Below are 21,954 nucleotides of genomic sequence, written 5' to 3' on the forward strand. Positions count from 1 at the left end.
GGGGCACGTGGCAAACTCAGACAGTTGAGCGTCCAACTCTTAATTTGGGCTCTGGTCATGATCTCACAGTTCTGAGATCAAGCCCCCATAGGGCTCCGCACTGAGCGTGCAACCTATTGAAGATTCTCTTTCTGCCCCTCTCCCCCACTCTCTTTAAAATAAACATAAAAGTAAAATTTTATTTTTATTTCTTTTAATGTTTACTTATTTATTTTGAGAGAGACAGACTGAGCAGGGGAGCAGCAGATGGAGAGGGAGAGGGAAGATCCCCAGCAGGCTCCACAGCTGCCAGTGCAGAGCCCAATGTGGGGATCAAACTCACGTACTGTGAGATCATCACCTGAGCCCAAACCAAGAGTTGGTGGCTTAACTTTAAGCCTTTGGCACCCAGACACCCCTAAAACTAAAATTTTAAGTGTATCACTGTATCAGAATCTGGTGACTAAGAAATCCCTCAAAGAACAGTGAGCCAAGATTACTGGGAGACTTGGAACACTAGCAAGGCTTAACTCCAAAGAATTTAACAAGTGGCCACAAATTGTATTTTCCTACGAGGAGCTAGGAACTGCAGATAGCATTTGGTGATGCATCGAAATGGCATCGCCTAGTGCAACTGTTGCACAGAAACTCCAGATCACCTCCTCTGTCTCTATTAATTTGGATAAGCTCCCACTAGCAAAGCATGACCCTGCCCTCCAGTTATACAGGCAGCCAGTAAGCAATACTGGTCTCCATCCTTCCATAATCTGTCGGCAGCTGCCATGACCAACCAGCAGCCGGTGGTTCCAAATGAGTGTGCCAGGGACAGCCCTCCATCCCAGTTGTTAATCTTCACCAGAGGAGGTAATCCAACCTTGGTGTTTCTTCCCAAGTATTTTGCAAAAGCCAACCTGTGGCTTTAAAATCAGCCGCCAGCTGACCTGAGAAGGCTTCCTGAGACTCAAAGACATCAGTACCATACGTTCTTAATGCTGCCTTTTCCGGAGCTTATGGAGCATATGTTGACCCAAGTAAAAGTGGATCCTTTGCATCCTGAGGCACATGCACAAAATCTCTCAAATATGCCTTCGGTTTATAACATCTGGCCAGAGATTTTTCCTCTGCCATCATCAGCGTCTCTGAAGCACCACCAGTCAGGAAAGAAGAATTTGTAGCTGAATGCCCTGATCTTTGAGAACTGTATCTTTTCCCGGTAGTCTGAAGGGGACAACATCAGCTAGGAGTCCTTCATCCCGTGCCTTCTTGGCCAGGCTGTGCAAGTACAGCACGTCCTCACCCTGGTCCAGTCAGGAAACCGCAGAAGCGGTGGCCAGCCCATCTGCAGAGTGGTCCATGGTCTCAGCAGTGCAGAACTCCACCAGTGCGGGGAGCTTGGATGATCGGAAATTCAAACTGACCCAGAATCTTGGCCTTATTGAGACCAAGCATCATTTTCCTTACTTTCCTTGAGTGGTGAACAGGGACGTCAGGCAGTAACTTCATGACCACATCACACTGCCCAGAAGCAATCAATCCAATACCTGCAGTTATGGTTGGTTGGCAGAGATGAAAAGCATGGTGACCATGGGAGCAGGAGTCTTGTCTGAGAAGCCAGCTCGGAGCCCAGCCTCTCCAGCCACACTGCCGGTTTTCACTTCCCATGTAACTGTGCCAAAGATGACCCTATCAGCGGCTTCCTTTGGGGCATTGGTCTGATGCTTCAAAGCCAAAAGTGCTGCTCTATCCAAACCATGTGGCATCAGGTCCTTCGCTGATGTGTCTAATTGCAAAAGTGGAATGTTAGCACCAGCCACCACCGCGATGCTCCTCGTGTTAGGTCTGGCTAAGGGGTTCTTTAATTTGGTCTTGGCGACTGGGGCACCCCTTGCTTGGAGGAACAGCTTCGAGGTCTTATGGAAAATCTGAGGCCCCATCCTAGTGCACTGGCAACATTTTTAAATGTGGCAAGACTAGACTATAACTTATTTCTTGGCAGAAGAAAACAATAGAAGTACTTGAAGGTCTGAATCTGTTTTTGTTATTTTTTAAATGTTTATTTTTGAGACAGAGAGAGATAGAGTGCGAGCAGAGGAGGGGCAGAGAGAGGCAGAGACAGAATCTGAAGCAGGCTCCAGGCTCCCAGCTGTCAGTGCAGAGTGTCAGGGTGCTTGAACTCATGGACCGCGAGATCATGACCTGAGCCGAAGCCAGACACTCAACCAACTGAGCCAATAGGGCACCCCTGAATCTGTTTTATAGACAGACTATTTCTAGAAGTATTTAAATATGCTCGTTTGGAGTCTCAGTCTTTGTACTGACCTAACGCTTTCCAATATGTACCGATCAGTGCTGACTATTGGTTGATCAATTCAACAGTTGGGAATGATAGACTGTTCACGATACCCTCTATTCTTGACTTACTCTTATTTCTTTTCTTTGTCTTTCTCTTTTTCATATAGTAAGGTGGCAGAGTAAAACAGCTGGATTTTTGTGTATGTAGAATAATCTTGAACTATTTGATAGGTCACAAATCCTCCCCCTGAGATCTGAGTTCATAATTCCATCCTGTGAGGTATGTGTCATACACTCACGCACACACACATACAAATATATACACAGACTCATCAAAAGTTGATGGTCAGGGGCGCCTGGGTGGCTCAGTCGGTTTGGCATCCAACTTCGGCTCAGGTCATGTTCACACGGTTTGTGGTTCGAGCCCCACATCGGACTCTGTGCTGACAGCTCAGAGCCTGGAGCCTGCTTCCCATTCCGTGTCTCCCTCTCTCTGGCCCTCCCACGCTCACACTCTGTCTCTGTCTCTCTCTCTCTCTCAAAAATAAATAAACATTAAAATTTTTTTTAAGTTGATAGAAAATAAATGATGGTTATTGGCTTCTTCATATACATTTTTACTCAGGTGGAATTATGAGTAAACAGTTTGAATCAGCACTGAAGGCTGTTTCATTAATGCCATTTTTTTTTTTTGAAATTCCATAGAACTTGCTGATAATTATTATTTTCCAGTCTTTGGGTTCTTCGCTTCTGGAGTTCTGGTGACAAATTTGCTTTCTCTTCATTTGTTTGATACATATATCTGGTTTCTGTGCTGCAGTAAAAATGCCAACTGAGAGTTTTCTTCTTGTTTTTTCCCTTCTGTGAAGAATTTTTGCAGAGCTCCAAAGGAAATACAGAAAATACAAGATAAGCTACTGCATGAAATAAAATTCATAAAACGCCCCTCCCGAGTGGTTCTCTGAGAAGCATGTGCCTCTGGTTTCTGAAGACTGCCAAGTTTATCTCTTTGATTCAATGGTACGAGCCACCCTCCAATTTCGTCCTGTGGATGTAGGATAGTTTACTTTTCAAGTCAGTCATAAAACACTCTGTTTATAAAGTACTTAGCTACAGTGCACCATGCAAAGAATAATGTGATAAAACACACAGAAGCTCTTTCTTAAGGAATTTGATTTTTAAAAGCATCACAGCACAGTGAATCATTCTCAAAAATCTGCCCTGCAGGATTCATGGTTTCAATTAACGAACGATTTCAAGGGCCAACACTCCAAAATTCGCCAACACTGGCCGACATCTGCTCTCCCGTCCTACTGTCTTTGACAATAGAGCTAAACACAGAATCCATTTCCCAGTTTCAAAAAGGCAACTATTCACACCAGTTGCTTGGTTAACATGTTTCATCAGACGTTAGCCAGTCATCCATCAGTGAAGTCGTTCAGAATTAATTTTGTGACAATAAATAGCACATGTAGCAGACATGATCTGGAGTAGGAGTTCCCCAAAGGTTTCACAACGTTGCAACCATTGACATTGGGGCTGGACAGTGCTTTCTCAGGGGACTTGTCCTGTGCTGTGCAACGTATTACACAGCATCTCTGGCCTCTACCTTTTCCATACAGGTAACCAACCAACCCTCGTCTGCGTTGTGATAACTGAAAATGTCTCTAGACGCCAGGGAGGGAAAATGTGCCCATGTTGAGAAGAACTGGAATTCTCAATTTCAAGATTTTTTAAGTGCTATGTTAAACCTCCCTGGGTGATTCCAATATGCAGCCGACTTGGAGAATCAGAGGCCTATTCCTTCGTGGCTCAAAGTCTTGTCTCCACACAGGGATAATCCCGTGGCAGCTTGTTAGGAATGCAGAGTGTCAGGCATTTTTCCCAGACCCCCCAGGCCCTATCCATGAATATCGGGTCTTCAAAGCACGTTCCTCTCTTGTCTGAGAATTCTCCATAACTCCCAAGTCCCGCCAATTGGGCAGTCCCTGCTTTGGTCAGCAGGTCAGGTGGGAGAAGATACGTGGCTCGAGTGTCGGAATTGGGGCAGAATCCATTCCTAGCGGAGAGTAAATCAGATTTCCCCTAGAGAGTTTATGTAACTGGAAAAGACTCAAGAGTTTGTGTGGGTTCTTGTTGGAAGACAGGAAGGAAAGGAGCTGAACAGAGCAGTGTGAGGAAAATGGCCAATGAGGGAGGATTGCCTCCTGTTTTTGTTCTGCAGAGCTTTCTCCTCTTTCTTTCTTTCTTTTCTTCTCAGCCCTGCTTTACAGATTTTCCTTTGCCACCAGCTGTTGCTGAACAGTGCATCAGCAGATTTTGAGTTCGCCTGCGAGGGCGATGCTCCTCATGACCAGTTATACCCAGCCAAAAAATGATTCTACTTTAATCAATGTGGAGTGGGGTGGGGGATAAAATAATGATAGTAACACTATGCCATTAAGTTGATAATGAAAATTCTATAGTCACACATTGTTGCTTCAAAATTTCTGAATGGCCATGTGATGAAAACATTTAAAATGGGCATAAAAATGGATAAGTACTTTACTGTCTAATACTGTTTTAAAGTAAACACATATTTGTTTAAATATTTTAAATGAACACATATTTGGAAATAACCCAAAAGAATGAAAAAGGAGAGTTAAAACCAACTCCGTGCTAGTGAATAAATGAGTAAAAAATGTTTTGTAAACTGATAGAAAGATCATACAGCCATGAAAACATGTGGCTGTAAAATGTGTGGCTGTATAAGGAGGGAAATGTGAATGAAATACAGAGAAGAAGCTTTGTTGTTTAAAAAAGAGATTGTGGGGGCGCCTGGGTGGCTCAGTCGGTTAAGCGGCCGACTTCGGCTCAGGTCATGATCTCGCGGTCCGTGAGTTCGGGCCCCGCGTCAGGCTCTGTGCTGACGGCTCAGAGCCTGGAGCCTGTTTCGGATTCTGTGTCTCCCTCTCTCCGACCCTCCCCTGTTCATGCTCTGTCTCTCCCTGTCTCAAAAATAAATAAAAAGTTAAAAAAAAAAAGATTGTGCACATTTTTAGATTTTTGTTTTCATAAAGTTAGTCAACCCACGAGAATGTACATGTGTTTCTAGGATACAGGAGACCTTAGATAGAGTGTGACTGTCTGTAAGGCTTAGATGGCACAAATTCAGGTATCATCTTGTTTTAAGTAGTTTTCAATCTACAGGAAAGATATAATGGTTTCAATGTAATTGTTTCAAGCATACCCAGGTGCAAGAAATAGGAAACAAGTTCTTTGTCGATAGTATTGGATGTGTTTCCAGAAACAAGTACTTTGTCTATAGCATCAGATGTGTGTCTGAGCCACGTTTAACCTATTGCTTATTTATGTTCTCATGAGCACAAGTTTGGATGCGGATAACTTGGGTGTGCCTGCCTTCAGAAGCTTGATGCAGTTAATGTGACTTTTTCAACTCGGCAGGCTCTCTAAGGCTCTACCTCTTGAGGCATGAAATTAGATGGTTAGAACAGTGGGGCACAAAGGTTTTATTAAAGGGACGTTAACACAAGACTTAGTGGAGTGCCTGGCAAATTATTCTCACTTAATGGATAGCAGGTGTCATTCTCATTGTTTCCAATTATGTCATCAACAAGTTCATATGTGAGAAGATAATTGTGTGGTCAGTGCCTTCTTTTTTACAGATTTTAAGCGTTAGTGTTTTATTATGATTCATAAGCATTAATATTTTACTATTTATTAATATATTAAGGCGTACTTATTAAACTTCAATTTATAAAGATGGTTTAATGAAATTGATGGAAGAATACCCACTGATCTTTGAATTACTGTTTGAAAATCTGGCTTGATTAGATACACACAAAGATCAAATTCTTTTGTTAGAAGCCCTAATGGAAAAGTACAAAGTTTTTCTCTAAATTTTTTTTCTGTTATTACATTTAGATGACCTAACCTATTGGAATTACTTAGAACTCTAGCAAACCAAATTGTCCACAACTTCTGTATGCTGTTTTTTATTCCCTTAGAAATGTGTTCCCGGTGGGGTGCCTGCGTAGCTCAGTTTGTTGAGCGACCAACTGAATTTCGGCTCAGGTCAGCATCTCAGGGTCATGTGATCAAGCCCTGCGATGGGCTTCTCTTTGAGCGCAGGCCTGGTTGGGTTTCCCTCTCTCCCTCTTTCCCTCTCCCCCGCTCATGGTCTCTCTAACCAAAGAAAAAATAATGTCTTCCTGGGGAGATACCAGCACCACAGTGGTTTTCAGTGTCTACTTCCTGTTATAAACCATTCATTTTCCTCCAGCTCAGGATTGCTGTCCTGTAACCTAACCCACAACACATGTACACACCCATCTTAGCACATTTGCTTCACCCCTAAAGACATTGGGGCAGGTGGAAATGATGAAAACAGGGTAAGTGCTCCAGCTCCTTGATGTGTTGTGAATAATAATCTTTCCTTCACCTCTGACCCAAGATCTCAAGTATTCTGCCAACATCCATGAAATGGTGGCAGGCACCTCACTGAGTTGCAAAGAGGGAAAAATCTAAAATCCTTCAGATCTTGATGTGCGTAGGAGTCCGCATCCTTAGATACTAAGTTTGAGATGCTTGTATGGCACTTAGGAGTAAACATTCTTAGTATTTAAAAGTTTCACTTGTCACAATATTGTCCCTGTTCTCTTTGCAAAGATTTTATTTTAAGTATCATTTATTTATTTTGAGAGAGAGAGAGAAAGCATGTGTGAGCGCAAATGGGCAAGGGGCAGAGGGAGGGAGGGAGAGAGAATCCCAAGCAGGCACCACAACTCAAGAGGCGCCCTACACAGGGCTTGATCCCATGACCATGAGATCATAATGAGCACAAATCAAGAGTTAGTTGCTCAACTGACTGAGCCACCCAGATACCCCTCTTTGCATAGATTTTCAAATCCACCGAATCAATGTTGTTTTTTATACTATTTCCATTTTTAAATGATTTTTGAAAGATTTTATTTTTAAGTGATCTCTACACCCAACATGGGGCCTGAACTCACAACCCGGAGATCAAGAGTCACACACGTTTTGCCAACCAGGCACCCCTACACTGCTTGCATTTTTAATTCTAATCACCCAAGATCAGATCCTTGGTTCTTTGTAAAAAAATTTTGAGTGTGGTTACATATATACATACAAACCAATTTTTATATTTTCTTTTTGCAAATCATAGGGATTTCTTTTATTTTCTTCTCAATACTAATTAAAACAGTTCTTTTTTTAATTTTTTAATGTTTATTTTTGAGAAAGACAGAGCATGAGCAGGGGAGGGGCAGAGAGAGAGGGAGACACAGAATCTGAAGCAGGCTTCAGGCTTGTTGCTGTCAGCACAGAGTCTGAGTCAGGGCTTGAGCCCACGAACTGTGAGATCATGACCTGAGCCGAAGTCGGACACTTAACTGAGCCATCCAGCCGCCCCCTAATTAAAACAGTTCTTAATGTTAGCAGTTGCACATTAGCCTAAACAATGGGCATTTAAAAAAAAAATCCCAACGCCTCCCTAGAACAGTGTGACAAAATCTCTTATTAAATCTCTTAATGCAGTTTGTAATGTGTTTCCCATTTTTATTTTATTTATTTATGTTTATTGATTTTGAGAGAGAGAAAGAGCATGTGCACATGAGTAGGGGAGGGGGATAGAGGATGTGGAGAGTGAGAATCCCAACGGCGAGATGTGGGTCTCCATCCCACAAACCACGAGATCATAGCCTGAGCCAAAATGAAAACTCAGATGCTTAACCAACTGAGCTACCCAGGTGCCCCAACGGGTATCCAAATTTTAAAACCATTGGACTAAAGTTGCAAACGGAGCTGTCCTTGCCATGCCTCGCTTGTGTGCTTCTCAAACTTTAAGGTATGTAAAAATCACGTGGTGATCTTGTTAGGTTTCAGACTATCATTGTTTGGAGTGGGAGCTGTTAATCTGCACCTACAGTAGGCCCACAGTTGAAGTCATTGTTCCTGCTTCAAGTTGAAACTTTGAGATGCAATATCGTAAAGGTAATTCCTGCCAAAGAAAGCTAAAGCAAAATAGTACGAAAGAAAGAAAAAGAAAGAAAGAAAGAAAGAAAGAAAGAAAGAAAAAAGAAAGAGAGAAAGAAAGAAAGAAAACATGACCCAATAATCAAACATTTCACCTACTGAGATGTAGAACATGCTTTTTATTTATTTTATTTTTTTTATTAAAATTATTTTTAATCTTTATTTTTGAGAGAGAAAGAGAGACAGAGTGAGAGCAGGGGAGGAACAGAGAGAGAGGGAGACACAGAACCCAAAACAGGCTCCAGGCTCTGAGCTGTCAGCACAGAGACCAACGCGGGGCTCGAACCCACGAACCGTGAGATCATGACCTGGGCTGAAGTTGGACGCCTAACCGACTGAGCCACCCAGGCTCCCCACATGCTTTTTAAATGACCTTTTTTTGGTGAGAGCACTGAGCAAAAATTCTGAATCTAAGAAAAAGAGAGAAATGGTTATGCCAGAGTGTCAGCAGACTGTCAGTGTCTATCCAATGCACCGAGTTTTGCTACCTAAATCAGCGTCTGGTACAGAAAAAGCTCACAGAAGTGTAAACTTGTAACCAACTGAAGGCCCCCTGCCTTGCCTTGACATTTATGTAGCTGAAAGGGGCCATTACTTTAGGAAGTGCTCTCTCTGAGGTGTGATCTTCATTAGAACCACAGTGTCACTTCAGTCATATTTCTTGAGTACACTGTCCTGGACAGACAAACATTGAAGTGAATTGTACTGTGACACCCTTACCATGTGGGCCATGACAGGTGGTCTTAATGTGGTTTTAAAAGTACACTAATTGAAACACTGGGACAGTATCAGCTTTAGAAATACCTTCCCTGTTCATGTTAACCCTAAACAGTGAGTCGAGTTCAAAAGGCAACGAGAAACGCAAATGACGTGTTGTAGCTCAAATCACACACACACACACACACACACACACACACACACACAAAGAAAACAGAGATGACTATACAAGTATAACATCAAGTATGGGTATGTCCAAAACACAGAAGGTGAATAAGAAAATAAGCATGTTAACCCATGGACACACATGCATGTATCTTCATTGATGGGATGTAACTCAAACTTGGAATATAGCAGTGACAGCAGATGTATTGTTCAAATGATGGATACACATACTATATGTTGTTGTCTGCTGTACCTTTAGAAGGCCTGAAACTTACATGAGCCTGCAAACTGGACATGGAAAGTGCAGTGGAACCCTTTAGGATTGAAACAATTGGACAATTGAAACAATTGTATAACCTGGTGTGATAGGAGCTTATGTCAAGGGTCAGTGTCCACAGAGCTCCTATGGAGAATTATTTTTCGTTTCCTTTCCTTTTTCTTTTCCTTTCCTTTTCTTCCCTTTCCTTTCCAGCTTACTTAATTATTCATTTGTTTATTGAATTAATCTCTACACCCAACATGGGGCTGGAACGGATGGCCCCAAGATGAAGAATCTCATGGTCTTTTGACTGAGCCAGCCAGGTGACCCTGGAAAATGTTTTCTAAACAAAAACAACAAAACTGCACCACAAATGATAACCAATAGAAGGCCACTTTCTGTGACAAATAGAGCATAAAAGAGTCTTACTTGCTGAGATTTTGACCAAAGAAATGGCAGTGAAATGATATTTATTGTTATGGACACATAAACGTGTATGAGTGTATATGTATGTATATGTAAGAATATGTATTCACTGGGTATACACGCATACCATACACGCATATCTTTTTACATGTGCAATTTTTGAATTTTTACAAGACCCCGTGAGGCACTTACTATATGGAGCTGAGGCAGTACACAGTCTGAGAGCTTAAATAATTTATAGCGTGTCAGGCAGGTAGTAAGTTACAAAGCTGGAAATCAACCCCGTAAGTTGTTTTTTAATGTATTAAGTGAATTTACTGATAGTGTCCACTACTAATCAGACCAAGAATAGGTTCCTACACCCTGGATGACTATATGCTATTAACTAATGCACGAAAGAAACCTATTATTTAAAAAAGAAACAAAGAAATTAATAGTCTCTCATGTTTATACTAAACAGGCAGTACTATCTTTTTTTTTGAGGCAAATGCTTTCTAAAATTTATTTATTTTTTATCATTTACATCCATGTTAGCATATGGTGCAACAATGATTTCAGGAGTAGATTCCTTAAGCCCCTTACCCATTTAACCCATTCCCCTCCCACACCCCCTCCAGTAACCCTCTGTTCTCCATATTGAAGAGTTTCTTATGTTTTATCCCCCTCCTTGTTTTTATATTATTTTTGCTTCTCTTCCCATATGTTTGTGTTTTGTATCTTAAATGCCTCATAGGAGTGAATTAATATGATATTTGTTTTTCTCTAATTTTGCTTAACATAATACCCTCCAGTTCCATCCACGTAGTTGCAAATGGCAAGATTTCATTCTTTTTGATTGCCGAGTAATACTCCATTGTATGTATATACCACATCTTCTTTATCCATTCATCTGTCGATGGACATTTGGGCTCTTTCCATACTTTGGCTATTGTTGATAGTGCTGCTATAAACATGGGGGTGCCTGTGTCCCTTCGAAACAGCACACCTGTATCCCGTGGATAAATGCCTAGTAGTGCAATCGCTGGGTCATAGGGTAGTTCTATTTTTAGTTTTTTGAGGAACCTCCATACTGTTTTCCAGAGTGGCTGCACCAGTTTGGATTCCCACCAATGATGCAAAAGAGATCCTCTTTCTCTGCATCCTCACCAACACCTGTTGTTGCCTGAGTTGTTAATGTTAGCCGTTCTGACAGGTGTGAGGTGGTATCTCATTGTGGTTTTGATTTGTATTTCCCTGATGATGAGTGATGTTGAATATTTTTTCATGTGTTAGTTGGCCATCTGGATATCTTCTTTGGAGAAGTGTCTATTCATGTCTTTGGCCCATTTCTTCACTGGATTATTTGTTTTTTGGGTCTTGAGTTTGATAAGTTCTCTATAGATTTTGGATACTAACCCTTTATCTGATATGTCATTTGCAAATATCTTCTCCCATTCTGTTGGTTGCCTTTTAGTTTTGCTGATTGTTTCCTTTGCTGTGCAGAAGCTTTTTATTTTGATGAGGTCCCAGTAGTTCATTTTTGCTTTTGTTTCCTTTGCCTCTGGAGACGTGTCGAGTAAGAAGTTGCCACGGGCAAGATCAAAGAGGTTTTTGCCTGCTTTCTCTTTGAGGATTTTGATGGCTTCCTGTCTTACATTTAGGTCTTTCATCCATTTTGAGTTTATTTTTGTGTACAGTGTAGGAAAGTGGTCCAGGTTCATTCTTCTGCGTGTCGCTGTCCAGTGTTCCCAGCACTACTTCCTGAAGAGACTGTCTTCATTCCATTGGATATTCTTTCCTGCTTTGTCAAAGATGAGTTGGCTATATGTTTGTGGGTCCATTTCTGGGTTCTCTATTCTGTTCCATTGAGCTGAGTGTCTGTTTTGGTCCCAGTACCATCCTGTCTTGATGATTATAGCTTTGTAATACATCTTAAAGTCCAGGATTGTGATGCCTCCTGCTTTGGTTTTCTTTTTCAAGATTGCTTTGGCTATTTGGTGTCTTTTCTGGTTCCATACAAATTTTAGGATTGTTTGTTCTAGCTCTGTGAAGAATGCTGGTGTTATTTTGATAGGGATATGTAGATTGCTTTGGGTAGTATTGACATTTTAACAATATTTGTTCCTCCTATCCAGGAGCATGGAATCTTTTCCCATTTTTTTGTGTTTTCTTAAATTTCTTTCATAAGCTTTCTATAGATTTCAGGGTATAGATTTGTCACCTCTTTGGTTAGATTTTTTCCTAGGTACTTTATGGGTTTTAGTGCAATTGTAAATGGGATCAATCCTTGATTTCTCTTTCTGTTGCTTCATTATTAGTGTATAGGAATGCAATCAATTTCTATGCATTGATTTTATATCCTGCAACTATGCTGAATTCATGGATCAGTTCTAGCAGTTTTTTAGTAGAATCTTTGGGTTTTCCATTTAGAATATCATGTCATCTGTGAAGAGTGAAAATTTGACTTCCTCCTGGCTGATTTGGATGCCTTTTATTTCTTTGTGTTGTCTCATTGCTGAGGCTAAGACTTCCAATACTATGTTGAATAACAGTGGCGAGAGCAGACATCCCTGTCTTGTTCCTGACCTTAGGGGAGAAAGCTCTGAGTTTTTACCCATTGGGGATTGTATTAGCATTGGGTCTTTTCATATATGCTCTCTGTACTCTCCCCCCGCCCCCCCCCCCCCACTGCATCTCTGTCCTGTCTCTGCAAGCAAAAACCTCTCCCTGCCCTCCTTGGCTTCTGTCTCCCCCAGTTCACCTCTCCACGCTGAGTACCTGCTCGATTCTCTTCTTCAGGTTGTGCAGATTGTTGTCTTAATCCTCCAATCAGTTTTCTAGGTGTGCAGGATGGTGTAGTGTTGATCTGGCTGCATTTCAGAGGCAAGAGATGCAAAAAAATGTCCATGCCTTTCCACCATCTTGGCCCCTCTCTGCGCAATAGTGTCCTTAAAAAGAAGTTGCTTCTACCTAGGACAGTATTTGTGGTGAGGATTTGTGTCTGACCCTACAGGCGATGCTGATAGTTAGGTATGAGGGTCCTCACTTTGTCCATGAGGAAACTGGGCCCGCAAGAGGTTAATCTGTCACCTGGTAAAACACCTAGCAAATGACAGAGTCCCTGCCCTGCCTCTTCCTTGTTCTGTGGTATGGGCTCCATGATACCTGTGCACCTTTTCCTGCAGACAGCATGTCCATTTCCATCCCTGTTGGCCCTGCCCCGGCCCCCTGGGTGTATGTAGTTGCTTCCCTGTCTCCATTCCCCATTGCCAGCTGTACCTGGATGCCCACATGTGTCTCTCTGTGGGCAGGTCCCACTTCTCTTTCCCTTCTGTCGCCCTACACATTTTGCAAGAAAGCAGTTGCTTTGGTGCCCTGCATTCGCCCAAAGACAATGGGGGATCCAGAGCCTCATTTCAAATCCGAGTGAGATGGCTGGGCTCCACATCGTCTTTTATGTCTGCCAACACGGTCCTGCTCAGAGGAGTTATCTCTAATTAGGAAGATACGATGCCCATGGCAGGTTGTAGCGTTTAAACCGCTCAGATGCTATTATGTGGACAGTTCATCTGGCCGGCAGCCACAGACCTCACTGTGCCGAGCCCTGCTCACAGCCCTGTGAAGGATCCCCTACTTTCCACCAGGCAACTTCCTCTTTCATTTTATCAGATTATAATATTGGACTTAGTTGGACAGTGGGCTGTAATTCTTCTAGTGATCCCTCTGTGCGTCCAGACAAAACATTTTTGCCCAGCAGTCCCAGAATTGAAATTTTGCAGTGGGTCAGAATAGAGGACTCCCAGGGGCCTGAAAATGGATAAATGATCAGTTCCCAAGCTTGGTCCTGCATGAAATACTTTGACCTCCACTCAGGTATAATGCAGGCCTGTTTGAATGTCATCGTAGGAAGGGTTTTATCTGCAGGTGTGAGGAACAGCATGCAGTATCATTTTAGTACCTGGCTGGTACATATTGCTTGGGGGTGGCTCCATCATTAAATATTAAAGAAAAGAGTGCAGAAGGCATGAGATGAAATTGTCTGGAAACCCAGTGAATATTCTTCTACCCAGTGATGTTCTTTGCTAAGTAAAATGTGACTAACTAGCACAATATTTTTGTTTTCATTAATTTGGTTCTCAGAGGACTTGAATAAGAATTGTCAATAGCAATCTCTGGCCAAATCTGGCTTCTTCAGTGGTGTCTTGAAAACTTCTGCCCCTGTGTCATACTTTTCGGGCTGCTATAACAGATACCATGGACTCGGTGGCTTAATAAGCAACAGAAATTCATTTCTTGTGGTTGTGGAGGCCGCAAGCCCAAGATCAAGGCACAGGTAGATTCAGTGTCTTGTGAGAACCCATTTCCTAGTTCATAGATGGCCGTCTTCTTGCTATGTCTTCACATTGCCAAAGGGGTGGGAGATCTCTCTGGGGTCTATTTTATAAGGGAACTAATTCCATTTTGAGGGCTCTACCCTTATGACCTAAACACCTGCCAGAGGCCCCACCTCCAAATACCAACCCAGTAGGGAAAAGTATTTAGAGGTGGGTTTTGGCTGGTCACAAACATTCATGCCATAGCACTTCTTAAAACTGGGCTGGCTTCTTGGCACCTTCTTGAAGGGGGATATGAGATAGACACAGGTAATGAATTGAGAAGCCTACAGTGTGTAGTGATTAGAAACCTCATTTTTCCCAACTGAAAATGTCCTGGAATGCTAGAGCCTCTCTCCCTGGTGTCTACTGGGGCCATGACAGTGCTCTCAAAGAAAGCCAATTGTCACAATGGCTTGTGGTCTCTCATGGTTTGGGAAGGATACAGAGATACTGCCTGAGAGTTGTGACTTCATAGGTTGGAGGAGTGGGGTATGGCTCACCTGAACTTTTGTGTGACATGTAGGGAATGTAGAAGTTTATGTAAGTGTAATGGGGAGGTACAGAGGTGCTGAGAAGGGCACAGGGTCAACAGAGGCTGCAGAGAGGGAGTGAAGGCTTCTGTGTACAGGCTTGGGGACCAGGGGTGCATGGCACACCTTCCCAGCAGGATAGATGACACAGATACGACCAAGTCCAGGATCCAGACCACATGGGTTTCTGTGTGAGCATTCAGGGAAGCAATGTGTACCCAGTCTTCCTTCTCCTGAGAACCATGAAGTCACGGTGGTTTGCCAATGGACACAGATGTCATCTTGGAGATAAGCGTTTCTTAGTGGGGCCATGGTAGACTGAGCCCTTATCCAAAAGACCAAGCCATGTAAGAACATGAATGGAAGGAACTGTCCTGCTCAGATTTGATAGGTTGACAGTGTGTGATCATCTCCCTCTCTTAATGAGGTGGGGAGGATTAGATCTACTTTTCAATAAATCAAGATGTCATAACATTTCTTTGCACATCTGAGTATAGAATGAAAACATTTTCAAGTGGGGAAGAGACAATGGAATGTAGGCAGATGCTTAATCTCATTCTCTGTTAATTAAGCAACTAGGTAAAATACGAATTAACAAGTTGCTTTTTCAATAAAGCCCACACAGTAACCTTGGCATGTAGGTCATTTTGGTGAAAGGTTGAAGAGAAGTCAAAGTTTAGTTATATATTGTGTTTCTAGGGGCAGAAGAAGGGCGTCCCTAAAGACATGTACAGGAATAATTCTTTCTAGACTGGAGAATGAGTTCTAAGGCTTTCCTTGGCTAAGTTTACCAATGCACCTATGTTCTTGCAACTGGCTCCAGGCGGTATAGCTCCCATGCGGTCTTCATGATAGAAACTCCGCAGTGCGGACCATGAGAGTGAACACTTAGGGTTGTATTATTAAAAACATATTTTTGCTAGAGAGTTTTCAAAAATGAAATGTCTTGCTCCTATGGGTCTTAGGAGAGATCTGGCTAGTTTACAGTATCACAATTACAGAACCTGGGCAACAGTCATTTATCTGTGCGTATCAGTGGGCCTTGCACACAGATCTCTTTCCTACGGTGTCTTTTAAAAATGGCATAGCTTGTATACAAAAATGTTCTTTTGAGATTCTTCTGCACATATTTAACTGAAACATAGGATGATTTCAGAGCTGTTTTTTATTCCCCTAATGGTTTAATTGCTAGGGGAACCTATTCCATTCTCTACATCATAGTTACAAACAGAAGCCCTTTATTTTCCCAGATCCATGCTGGGGGAATAGTCCATTTTGACCACAACCCAATTAGAGGGGGAGTCATAAGGGCCATGTGCAATTTTAAGTTTTAATAGTTGTATATGAACAGAGGATTGATGCAGATACCTTAGTCTGATTGTTCATTCATCAAAACCCAATTCTTTGGAGGAACTCAGGGTCAAGTTCACAAACTCAATTTACAAAATTGCTCAGCAGTATCCAGGGAGCATTTTCACTAAGTTAGAAACTTGTAAGCCTGAAACTTGGAAAATTTGGAAGAATGAGTAACGCATTTGCTCTTAATGGAACATGCTTTTATGTATCGAATGAGATTGTTTCAATCATATGCACACATGAGCTTTTTAAAGCTGAAGGGAACCCAATAAATATCACAGGCAGAACAACCTATCTAATAGAATGTTGGGTATTTCTTGATGGAGTAGGTCCAAAATATATTTTCCCTACCCCGAGAAACATTACAGTATATTTTCGCATAAAATCCTGTAACAGGTTTCTTTTTCATGTCCTTCATCTATCAGTAATGAGGTTTGTTTAAGATATAAAATGAGGGGTGCCTGGGTGGCTCAGTCAGATAAGCATTCGACTTCAGCTCGGGTCACGATTCATGGTTGGTGAGTTTGAGCCCCGCGTCGGGCTCTGTCTTGACAGCTCAGAGCCTGGAGCCTGCTTTAGATTCTGCGTCTCTGACTCTCTCTCTCTCTCTGTGCCTCCCCTACTCGCCTTCTGTCTCTCTCTGTGTTTCTCAAAAATAAACATTGTTTTAAAAACCACAGAGATATAGTTCACAAATAAGTCATGGCTTTCACTATGCAAATATAGCTCTTAAAAAAAAAAAGACATGAGAGGAAAAGTCCAGGCGTATGTGGGTAGTGGCTCAATCCATTAAACATCCAACTCTTCATACCGCTGAGGTCATAATCTTGTGATTGTGGCATCGAGCCCCAGGTCAGGCTCTGTGCTGAGCGGACCCTGCTTGGGATTTGCTCTCCTTCTGTCTCTAACCCTGTCCCATGTGCACTCTCTCTCAATAAGTTAATAAAACTTAAAAAAAATAAAGACATGAAAAGTAGTCCATGTGCTTTAGTTTTTCTATTGATCACCAATTATCCTGTCATATTAATTGATGAGTCCCCAAGTTAGTGCATTGCTACCTCTATTAATATCCTTTTTCCATACATGTATCGGTGTGTTTCTGGATGAGTCTATTCATTCTTTCCAATGATTAATTGTCCATTGCGAAACAATTGTACCTGACCAAAGAATTTACCTAAGTCTACTGTAAGGTGTTTCTCTATAAACTTCTAGCATGTTGAACTTTACAAGGTACCAGACATTGGATGATAAACCATAATTTTCGAAAATATTTATTCTAAGTCATTTATGATAACTTTAAATGCAATAAACTTTTATATTGATCTTATCGTAGCCCAACCTGGTAAATTCTACCATTTGTTCAATAATTGGTATGCTGATTATTTGGGGGTTTCCACGTAGCGATCATTGCATCTCCAAGCCATTCATTTGTTTTCTTTCCAGTCCTTATCCTTTCAATTTATGCATGCATTTATTTTGTTATTACATAGTATGTACTATGTGCATAGTACATAGTACCTAGTATGTGCATAGTACATAGTACATAGTACATAGTATGTGCATAGTACAACAGGAATGATTTCTGTCTTGCATTTGCTATGAACTCTACGTTTGTAGTAGTTGATTGGGTAAGATGGTTACTTCTTTTCCTGTTTCAGTAATGGTCACTATCATGAATGAGTGTTGAATTCAAAGTTCACTAAACGTTCTCTAGGGAAACTCTGACTTTTTTTCTTAAAAAATATCATATGTATAGCTTGTAACCAATCATAAGGTAGGTGTGTAATATTGTGAGTTCTTTCCAGTCCTTGGGAAGACTAAAAATTAACCTGCTTTTAAGAAGATACTGTTGAAAGGATATATATAAGGATTAATTTGGCCACTAACCCTTAGAAATTATGGTGTCATTCGTACTTTATCTGGACAAATTATTGATAGTTTCTTACTGAATTATGACACATAATATGTCCATGTTACAGTTCAAAATACTGAAATGGATTGAGTTAGTCGTAGCATTACGATATTTATCGGTTTTCTTGAATACATTGACAAGTATCAGTTGATAGACGTACAAAATTTCAAGAACATCATGTCTTGTATAAATTTGCTACAGTATAGGGGCGCCTGGGTGGCTCAGTCGGTTAAGCATTCAACGTGGGCTCACGTCATGATCTCACGGTTTGTGGACTCAAGCCCCACATCAGTCTCGTGCTAACAGCTCAGATCCTGGAGCCTGCTTCGGATTCTTTGTCTCCTTCCGTCTTTGCCCCTTTCCCACTCACGCTCTGTCTATCTCTCTAAACATTAAATAAACATTTAAAAAATAAATAAATTTGGTATACTATAATGTTAATGCAGTGTTCATACAAATTACATGCCTTTTCTGAAAGCACCTGTTCCATAATAAAATTAGTGAGTGTCCCTAGATGTTGTTGTGGAGGGACATACTGGACACTGCACAGACCTGAACCATGTCACTGGACCGAATCAGGTGGCTTTGTCCATGTGGAGTCAGGGGACAAATAAGGTTGACTTCAAGTCTGCGGTTCAGACATAGCTTCTGGTTGAGCCTGCTACATGCTTTCCAGTTGAGGCCACTAGTGTGTACTTGTTCTCCCGAATTTCCTGTCCTGCTGCAATGTGCTTTGGTGGCTAGTGTCTTATGGATATCATCCTCTTCCTGTGAGAAGCCCCCCAAGGTGACTTTCAGAAAAGAATGCACACAAATTCAGATCAGATGGGCAAGCGTCACTTCCCAGCATGTCTGCTGTTTCATAGTGAAATGAAGACTTCTGATCTTCAGGGTAAGAATGTGATCTCCAAGCAGGGTTTTGGTCATCACGTACTGAAATCCTCTGTAACTGAATGGTCGGGAGGTCTCATTAGGGCCCCCATTTAAATCACATATTTATTGGATATTTTAATCTCTCTGTGTTTTGTTCAACTCACAAGTCGCCAGGTCTTCTCCAGAATGACAGGAGAATTTTCAATGAGGGCCCATTTGGACAAAGTCATTGTCTCTGCTGATTAGCAATGAAACTCTGAGTTCACTTAGAATAGGCAATTATTTGTTTGCAAGGATTGAGGTCATATTCTTTCCCATTTGTTGCATCTTGTTACGAGGAATTCAAGTTTGCTATTCGGACAGGTGTCCTACGCCCAGCCTTGTCATGACATTTTGCCTCTGGAAAGATATTACCATTGTGCATACTTAAGGACAAAATGTGGGTGACTCTTCCTTTGGGACAGAAAGAGGTCCATGTATTTTGTGCAAAAAGAGGCCAAAATACAGATTCCATTAACTCCTTTAACTTTGCTGACATAGTGTCCTTGTTTACCAACAAAATAACGTATTCAAGAGAACTCCTGAGTTGAAATGAAATTCTCAGGGATTTCCTGAGGTTCTGATTTTAAAATGTTCCAAAGAACAGTGTTGGCTTGAGGTCCTCAGTGTGTTCCTTTAGGTCATTCAAGTGAAAACCTCACCTCCCAGTGACGGATGCTTACCACTCCTTACTCCTCATTTCCACAGCCTTTCTCTATACGTTATTTTAGTATCATAAATTTGCATGCTGGAAGTCCTGCATGGAAAATAGCAGCACCCTGGGATGGAGACCCTCCTTCATGATACAAACATTTTCTAGAGTAAATCAGGCCTCAGGGTTTAAAACATTATATGTGAGTAATCTCCCTCCAACATGTTTCCAAGGAGAAACAGACGCCATCTGGGTCCTGGGAGCTTTAAACACGAAGAATCCAGATTTAGTTTAAATAGGTGCCACCCTCTGCTTTGGCCATGATCCCAAGCTTTGGGACTCTTTCTCTGTATACAATTTCTTACTAATCAAAGACCTATTTCATGAAGCTTACCAGTAGTATTTTTTGTAATAACAAGTGGTGGTAGAAAGACACTTAAGAAATTACTCTCAGGCCTGAGAGAGAGAGAGAGACTGAGGAAAAGTTTCTTCTCATTTTTAGCCAGTGTGCCTGGAGCTCAGGGTCAAGTTTGTATATAATTATAGATTCCCCAACTTATTTTTTTAATGTATGTATTCACTTTTATTTTAACTTCTTGGCTTTGGCCTTCTTAGTCAGTTCTTAGTGGTTTGGGATTTTCTCTATCCAAATCATTTATTATTGAGCATTTTCAAATATTTGTACTATAAAATATTAAAGAGATCACTTTATAGTTTTACAGTAAAATAAGATCACTTTACAGTTTTTTAAACTTAATCTAACCTTCATGTATTCGAAAGTGCTAGGCCAGACGTCGACAGCAGCAAATGTTTTCTGTTTGGGACCAGAAAGTAAATACTTTTGGCTCTGGGGGCCTTGTGGATCCCCATTGTAATTACTCGGTTTTGCTGTTGTAGAGTGGAATTAGCTACAGGCAACACTTACCCAAACAGGCAAGGCTATGTTCAATAAAACTTGATGTGTAGACACTAAATGTTGAATTTCATATAATTTTCACATGCCATGAGATATTGCCCTTCTTTTAATTTGTTCCCTGATGATTTAAAAATGCAAAACCCATTCTTAGTTTGTGGGCTAAATGAAAACAGGCAGGGGGCAATGAGTCACAGTTGCCCAAGCCCATTCTGAGTCAATCCCAGTATCAAACTTGATGAAGTGCCCATTTTGGATCATACCTAGTACGAACGTTGAACAGGTGCTTATTCTGGATGTACTCAGTACCTATCATGAAGTGGTTCCCCTTCTCGATTGTAGATAGTGCCTCCCTTGAAGAGATGTCCATTCTGGATTGTACTGAGTATCTACTTGGATTGGGTGTCTAACCTGAAGCGATGCCCATTCTGGATCGTACCCAGAACCTACCCCGAAGAGGTGCCTATTCTGTACTGAAGCCAGCACGTACCTTGAAGAGATGCCCATTCTGGATCATAATCAGTATTGAACTTGACAGGTTACCCATTCTGGATCATACTCAGTACTTTGCCCTATCTGGATCGTACTCTGTACCTACTTTGAAGAGATGCCCCTTCTGGATCACACCCAATACCTAACTTGAAAGGGGGTTGCCCATTCTCGATCATACCTAATACCTAACTCGAAAGGGTACCCTGACAATCCTGCATTCAGCACTCCGAGTTTCTCACACATCTGGACAAAGCATCAAGAAACATCTACATTGTCTCATGTATTTACATTGAGAGGACATTTTTGTTTGTGTCCTTGAGGGAAAGTACATGGGAGTTATTTACTCATATTAAAGAACAAGTTTTGAGAAGATAAACCACATATGAAATAATGTAGGCATATACCTTATATTGATTTTGGATAACTAAACGTATTCAGTAACACCAAAGAGCAGACAGGTGATTTGTTAGGGTAATGATTTTTTTTTTTTCATAAAACAAACCATTTGGGTTTACTTAATGATAATCTCATTCTGCCTTAAAAAAAAAAGTATGACCATTTTCATGAATACATTGCCGTTGCATATTTTTTGGGAAAATGTTCAACTGTCTTGTGATATATGTGGATTTCCAACAAACCCAAAGTGATAAAGTTTAGCATTCACTTTTTAAAATCTTTTTTAATGTTTATTTATTTTTGAGAGACAGACAGAGATAGACCGTAAGCAGGAGAGGGGCTCCAAGAGAGAGGGAGACACACAATCTGAAGCAGGCTCCGGGCTCTGAGCTGTCAGCACAGAGCCCATCACGGGGCTTAAACCCATGAACCATGAGATCATGACCCGAGCCAAAGTCGGACGCTTAGCCATCTGAGCCACCCAGGCGCCCCTACTTAACATTCACAGGACATTCACTCTGCCATCTGTAGAAATCTGCTGTCT

At 41.5% G+C, this 21,954-nt stretch overlaps 1 pseudogene; it reads right to left on the reverse strand.

The window, feature by feature from the left end:
- Positions 1-652: 652 nt before the first annotated feature.
- Positions 653-21,069, reverse strand: LOC109248362 (trifunctional enzyme subunit beta, mitochondrial-like; annotated as a pseudogene).
- Positions 21,070-21,954: the final 885 nt, after the last annotated feature.

Source organism: Panthera pardus, unplaced genomic scaffold (assembly GCF_024362965.1).
Source record: "Panthera pardus isolate Hobbes unplaced genomic scaffold, ASM2436296v1 HiC_scaffold_27, whole genome shotgun sequence".
In the NCBI taxonomy this organism is placed as follows: Eukaryota; Metazoa; Chordata; class Mammalia; order Carnivora; family Felidae; genus Panthera; species Panthera pardus.